At 47.1% G+C, this 7,276-nt stretch overlaps 1 non-coding gene across 1 annotated transcript; it reads left to right on the top strand.

Moving 5' to 3' along the window:
• The first annotated feature begins 2,763 nt into the window (after window positions 1-2,763).
• Window positions 2,764-2,835, top strand: TRNAV-GAC (transfer RNA valine (anticodon GAC)). The gene has a single exon. It is a non-coding gene; the product is annotated as a tRNA-Val (tRNA).
• Window positions 2,836-7,276: the final 4,441 nt, after the last annotated feature.

Raw genomic sequence — 7,276 nt, 5'->3', positions numbered from 1 at the left:
GTACTAGCTGGCGATTTCCTGCTATTACAACTAATCTCCAGCCGATAGAGATCAGTTCACCTGGAGAAAATGGCAACTGGACTTTGAAGCTTTGGCAATTGGACTCTATGACATTGAAGTCCCTCCCCTCCCCAAACCCCGCCCTCCTCAGGCTCCACCCCAAAAACCTCCTGTTAGTAGCAAGGTACCAACTCAAAGCAAAAGCACCAGTAAATATTGTGCAAACAAGATAATAACAACAAAGTATTGCTCTTAGAAAATATATATTCAGAATAGTTCTAATAAGCACAACCCAAATTGAGCAAAACACCACAATAATATACAAGACGGTCTTAAAAAGACCCAATGTGAAAGCGCAAAACGTTACAAATAAATAAATCTCAGGCACAGTTGCTCAGTTCTATGAGTCCATAAAGTGCAAATGCAATAATTTAGGCAATAATTTAGGCAGCAAAGACCGGACATAATGCGATGGAAATCCGGTATAATTCCATTTCATGCGATATTTTCTCAAGCTTCATAAGTCCTTCATTGCTGTGAAGAAAAATGCATGGCTAAGTGATGCCCATTCGTTGTCATTAAAATCATTGCAAACAAAGTACATACAAAGCAAAATACAATACAAAAATTGAATACAAAAATTACATACCATCATTTCATGAAGGGATATACCTTCCTTATACGCATGGACGGCAAAGTAAGACGTCTAAATGCTTACATTCACCCCGCCATTTAAAAAGGCTGTGAGAGCAAGCGAACTCATTACCGTAATGATCCCAATAGCCGTTACCTAACACCAAAATACCATACTACCCTGAATAAATGTTCAATTGATATTCTCAAAGAAAATTAGACAAATCCATATGTGTATTGAGTCCATGAGGAATCAAAGAATTAAACATAAAAATAAAACGAGATTCCTGTTGAGACTGCCACACAACAAAAAACTGCATTTCAAAGTCCTGATGTTTCTTTTCTATGTAATGGGACGTTAATGGAGCCTCTAAGTTCTGATTCCGAATCCGGGACCTGTGTTCTTGTATTCTAAGTTTTATAGGTCTCTTGGTTTTGCCCACGTAGGGCAATCCACACGGGCATCTGATGACGTAAATTACAAATTTACTATTACAATTTGTAAAATTTCGTAGCGTAAAACGAAAGCCTGTTTTCTCATCCCAAAATTCTTTTACTGGCAGCGCCTGCGCACAAGCGCTGCAGGTGCCACATCTAAAATGGCCGGTGGTGTGGGCAGGGGATTGCTTAGTCATAATGTCGGATTTTATGAGCTTGTCTTTTATAGAGCCTGTTCTGCGGAGACCAAACCGTGGTGGTTGGGAGCAGCCAGGAATATCTTTAACAAGATGCCAATGTTTTGAAATGATTTTTTGTATGTCCCTGGATCTATGGCTATACTGTAAAGCTGTGGTTAATCCTGTTCTATTGTTTTCATTTCTTCTTTGTTTGGTAAGTATTTGTGTTCTGTTAAGTTCATCTGCTCGTGTTTTGCAATGCTTAATTACGGACTGTGGAAAATTTCTTTGTAATAAAGTTTTGCTCAAATTTTTAGCTGCCCTCCCAATTTGGGTTACCAACCTCCAGGTACCAGCTGGAGATCTGCTGCTATTACAACTGATCTCGAGCCAATGGAGATCAATTCCCCTGGAGAAAATGGCTGCTTTGGCCATTGGACTCTATGGCATAGAAGTCCTTCCCCTCCCCAAACCCTGCCCTCCTCAGGCTCCACTCCAAAAACCTCCCCCAGTGGTGAATAGGGACCTGCCAACCCTGCGGAGAAGACACATGCCTAGGGTTACCAACCTCCAAGTACTAGCTGGCGATTTCCTGCTATTACAACTAATCTCCAGCCGATAGAGATCAGTTCACCTGGAGAAAATGGCAACTGGACTTTGAAGCTTTGGCAATTGGACTCTATGACATTGAAGTCCCTCCCCTCCCCAAACCCCGCCCTCCTCAGGCTCCACCCCAAAAACCTCCTGTTAGTAGCAAGGAGGGACCTGGCAACCCTACTCCACCCCCAAAATCTCCAGGTATTTCCAAACCCAGAGCTGACAACCCTATACTCCAAGCAGCCTGGTTGATTGGCGGACAATTGCCTGTCAAGACCTGCAACCTGGCAACCCTACTGCCAAACTGCCAAAAACAGGAACAACAAACTGACGAACAGCACGTCAAAAACTTTGCCTCCCTGTTTTCAGCTGATGAATAGGATGTGAGCCCACATCTCTTTCTTACAGAGAGCAAGTGATCCTCTGTAGGAGCAGTGTTAAAAATACATAAAGGTCTCTATTTTCATCAACAGGGTTGGCAGTTTATCACCATTTAAAAGGGAGTCAGACACATTTCTGGATGGCAGAGCTATCAGTAGCTATTAGCCATCAAGCTAAAATAGAACGTCCAGGAGCAATGGTTGTATTACTAACCCATGGGGTGACGTCACATCACAATGTTTACTAGGCAGACTATGTTTTTGGGGTGGTTTGCCATTGCCTTCCCCAGTCGTCTACGCTTTACCCCCGGCAGCAAGCTGGGTACTCATTTTATTGACCTCGGAAGGATGGAGAGCTGAGTTAACCTTGAGCCGGCTACCTGAAACCGACTTCCCTTGGGATTGAACTCAGGTCGTGAGCAGAGCGTGGACTACAGTTTACCACTCTGCGCCATGGGGCTTTTCCAATATGGCTACCCAACTGAAAACTATGTCTGAGTTTTTCTTTAGAAGGGAAGTTTTTTTTTAAAGATGGAGGGGCTGTGGCTCAGTGGTAGAGCATCTGCTTGACATGCAGAAGGTCCCAGGTTCAATCCCCGGCATCTCCAGTTAAAGAGACTAGGCAAGCAGGTGATGTGAAAGACCTCTGCCTGAGTCCCGGGAGAGCCGCTGCCAGTCTGAGTAGGCAATACTGACTTTGATGGACCGAGGGTCTGATTCAGTATAAGGCAGCTTCCTGTGTTCGTGAGCTTTGCATACCAGTGCTGCAGAGCAGAAACGCAGGGAAGCTCTCTTGACCTGGTGTGCTTCTTAGAAGAATCTTGCTGGGGTATCGTGGGAAACAGGATACTGGCCTAGATTATCTTTTGGTTTGAGCCTGCTTACGTTCCTAATAATCAGATTAGCATAAAACCATACCGCTAAGGAAGACAGATAAAACCTTTTCCCCAAGTCTGCTAAATATGGCATAATCAGCATTCAGCTTACAGTTTCAAATTCTTTCCAAAATGAAAGCATTTTAACCAGCTGTCTAAAAATAATTTGACAGGGCTCTTTTTGGGGGGCGAGTGCCACAGCAAAGGGGCTGCCACCCAGAAGGCCCCGCTTGCTTGCTTGTCTCCACCTTCCTAACCTGATTCTCACGGGAATGTGAGAAAGAAGAAGAGTTGGTTTTTATATCCCACTTTTCTTTACATTTAAGGAGTCTCAAAGCAGCTTACAATCACCTTCCCTTCTCCTTCCCACTACAGACACCTTGTGAGGTAGGTGGAACTGAGAAAGTTCTGAAAGAACTGTGACTAGCCCAAGGTCACCCAGCACGCTTCATGTGGAAGAGTAGGGAATCAAACTTAGGGTTGCCAGGTTCATCTTTGCAGCTGGGGGGAGGTTTTGGGGAAGAGCCTGAGGAAAGCAGGGTTTGGGGAGGGGAGGGACTTCAATGACACAGAGTCCAATTGCCAAAGCGACCAGTTTCTCCAGGTGAACTGATCTCTATCTGCTGGAGATCAATTGTATTAGCAGGAGATCTCCACTTAGTATCTGGAGGTTGGCAATGCTAAATCAAACCTGGTACTCCAGATTAGAGTCCACTGCTCTTAACCCTTATACCATGCTGGCTCTCGTTTGATGACTATGGTACTTGGGAAGGGGTGGGAGACTCGTATGAAGGGTTGCCAGGTCCTCCGTCTCCTCCAGTGGGAGGTTTTTGGGGTGGAGGTGAGGCAAGATCGTGCGCATGCGCGCTATCACATCACTTCCGGAAACCGGCTCCTTGCAATGCGGTGCTTCTGGGTGTAAACTGGAAGTAACATGGCACGGTGGGCAGGTGCACATGCACACATTGCCCACTGCCCCATAGCTGCTTGGCTGGCAGCCAGGTGGATTGGCGTGGGTTTTCCCACCACCACCTGGCACTTGGCAACCCTACTCATATGAGAGAAAACTTCACAGCCAAGAAGCTTGATCATTCCATTAAAGAAGAAGCAGGAAACTCAGATCCTGTGATGTAGTGGTTGTGTAGGACTAGTATCTGGAAGACCCTGGTTCGAATCCCTGCTCGTGCCATGGAAGCTCGCTGGGTGACCTTGGGCTGGTCACACTCTCTCAGCCTAACCTACCATGCAGGGTTGTTGTGAGGATCAAATGGAGGAGAGGAGAAGAGTATAAGCATCTTTGTATCCCCATTGGGGAGAAAAGTGGTGTGGGGATGAATTAAATAAATCCTGATAAATCTGCCATTTCACTCCAAGTAGTTTAATTGCATTCCTTCTTACTGCTGACTTTTTAAATAGCGGTATCTGATTTCGCACACAATGAAACCCAGCTCTTAAAAAGAATAGTTTTTCCTCTGTCTTTCTATCAAAAAGATTTTTGTTTTAAAAAACTGCTACATTAAAAAAGACTCTTACGTTATCTTCCTAATGCGTTTCGATGGGAACTTATCACTAGCAATATCTGCTTAAATAGGGAGAAAACGCAAAGATGAATGAGACATAGTAGAGGTAAATCATTCCTTATCCATTGGGCTCGAAAATCTCTATTTGAGGGTTTGGAAGAGTCCAGTGCAAGAAACCGGGGTTGGGATTGGGAATTAGACTTGGTGGGAATGCCAGTGGATAAGAGATAGGGTTGCCAACCTCCAGGTAGTAGCTGGAGATCTCCTGCTATTACAACTGGTCTCCAGCCGATAGAGATCGGTTCCTCTGGAGAAAATGGCTGCTTTGGCAATTGGACTCTATGGCATTGAAGTCCCTCCCCTCCCCAAACCCCGCCCTCCTCAGGCGCCACCCCAAAAACCTTCCTGTGGCGAAGAGGGACCTGGCAACCCTATTAAGAGAGCCAGTGTGGTGTAGTGGTTAAGAGTGGTGGACTCTAATCTAGAGAACCGGGTTTGATTCCCTGCTCCTCCACATAGGGTTGCCAGTAGGGCTGTTGATTCAGTTCGGTCCGAACTGAAAAACAGCCGAATTTCCTGCAATTCGGTGGTTTTTCGGTTCCAGCTGGAAGGCGCAGATCTGTTTCCCCCCCCCCGCACCCCGGCAGGGCTGGGGGGTGGTCTGGAAACCCTCTGCGCTGCCTGCGCAGACAGCGCAGAGGGTCTTGCCAGCCCCCCCCAGCCCTGCCGGGAGTCCCGGCAGGGTGTGGGGGGGCTTTAAATAGATCTGTTTGAAGACCCCTGCGTGCCTCCAGGGAGCTTCCCTGGAGGCGCGCGGCGAGCCCTTTAAATAGATCTGCGCCTCCCGACTGGGAGGCACAGATCTATTTAAAGCCCCCCCCCAGCCCTGCCGGGACTCCTAGCATGATTGTCTTTTCCAGCAGACAGCGCAGAGGGTTTTGCCAGCCCCCCTGCCAACCCTGCCGGGAGTGCCGGCAGGGCTGGGGGGGGGGTCTGAAAACCCTCTGCGCTGCCTGCGCAGACACCGCAGAGGGGCTTGTTTAAAGGGGCCCCCGCGCGCCTTCAGGGGGCTTCCCTGAAGGCATGTGGGGGGCCTTTAAACAGATCTGCGCCTTCCAGCTGGGCGGCACAGATCTGTTTAAAGGGCCCCCAGCGCGCCTTCAGGGAATCCCCCTGAAGGCGCGCAGGGGGGCGAATTTTCCCCCAAACTCTGGATCCCCCCGAATTTCTGGGGATCCGAAGCAGGGGAGTTCGGACTTCGGCACGACCCGAATAAAAACGTGCTGAATTTTGCCGAAGCCGAACTATACCGATTTTTTTTCAACAGCCCTAGTTGCCAGGTCCCTCTTCACCACCGGCAAGAGGTTTCTTGGGCAGAGTCTGAAGAGGGCGGGGTTTGGGGAGGGGAGGGACTTCAATGCCATAGAGTCTAATTGCCAAAGTGGCCATTTTCTCCAGGTGAACTGATCTCTGTTGGCTGGAGATCAGTTGTAATAGAGATCGCCAGCTACTACCTGGAAGTTGGCAACCCTACCAATGATGCCACATCACTATGCACATTTATCTATAATAACAGTTTCATGATATCGCCATAGCATTGCCAGTTACCCCCTGACAGCCACCGGGGAGGTGTAGGGTAGAGGGAACTTAAAAGCAGTAAACGTAGGCCTAGTTCTCCATCATCAGTGCACCGGAAGTGACATCCTCGTGTCACCAACAACCACAGGGAAGCTCTGATATTTGGGGAAAAACCCACGGTCATCATCGATGTGATGACATCACTTCTGATGCACACCGGAAGTGATGCAGCCGACATATAACTAGGACTATATTTACTGCCGGTAAGTTCTCCGCCGGTTGGCTGAACTGTGCCAGGAGGAGGGGCTGTAAAACGGGGGATCGAGAACCCTATATCGCCACGCGTTTACGCCGGCTAGATTTAGCCTCCTACCATCTGCACTCCTGTCAGGAAGATACAAAAACATTCCACCCAATTGTAGATTTTGTCCTTGTGCTGTTAACCAGATTGAGATTTTGGTTCACATGTTTTTCCCCACTGTAGATTCTATGTATGGGTATGCTCGGATTTATTGAAATCTCTGTTGGCCGATAAGAAAACGCTCTCCAAGTAGAAAACTGTCACAATCTTATTAGCAGGGTTGGACCAAAGAACTAGTATTTCTTCGGTGACGTTTCTGTGTTCTGCAATGAAAATATGAGATCAGATAACGTCCAGTACATAATTTATTTCAATTCAAACCTTTTAACTGTAGATATCTTAAGTCAAGTGAAGTGTAGAGAGGTTTTATGTAGTTAATTTTATATTAGTGTTTTTATCTGTTTTACTCGGCTTCTGAATGGCCTCTGGGCTATAATAAACACTGAACTGGACTGCACTTTTGAGCGGAAGATTTCAGTTTCCAACAGGGGTGTTCCTGCACTTTGCACAAAATTGCTCTCATCCCCGCCCCCACCGACCTTACAGACAAATGGGATCAGGACATTATTGTTACAGCTCACCCATCTCCACTGCATTTCAGAGGTGTGTGTGTGTTAAGTGCCATCAAGTCACTTCTGATTTATGGTGACCTTATGAATCAACGGCCTCCAAAATGCCTTGCTCAGGCCTTGCAATTAGAGGGTTCTGGCATCCT

Source organism: Euleptes europaea, chromosome 3 (genome assembly GCF_029931775.1).
Source record: "Euleptes europaea isolate rEulEur1 chromosome 3, rEulEur1.hap1, whole genome shotgun sequence".
NCBI lineage: Eukaryota > Metazoa > Chordata > Lepidosauria > Squamata > Sphaerodactylidae > Euleptes > Euleptes europaea.
Note: the sequence above shows the minus strand (reverse complement) of the source record. Positions and strands in the feature narration are given on the sequence as shown.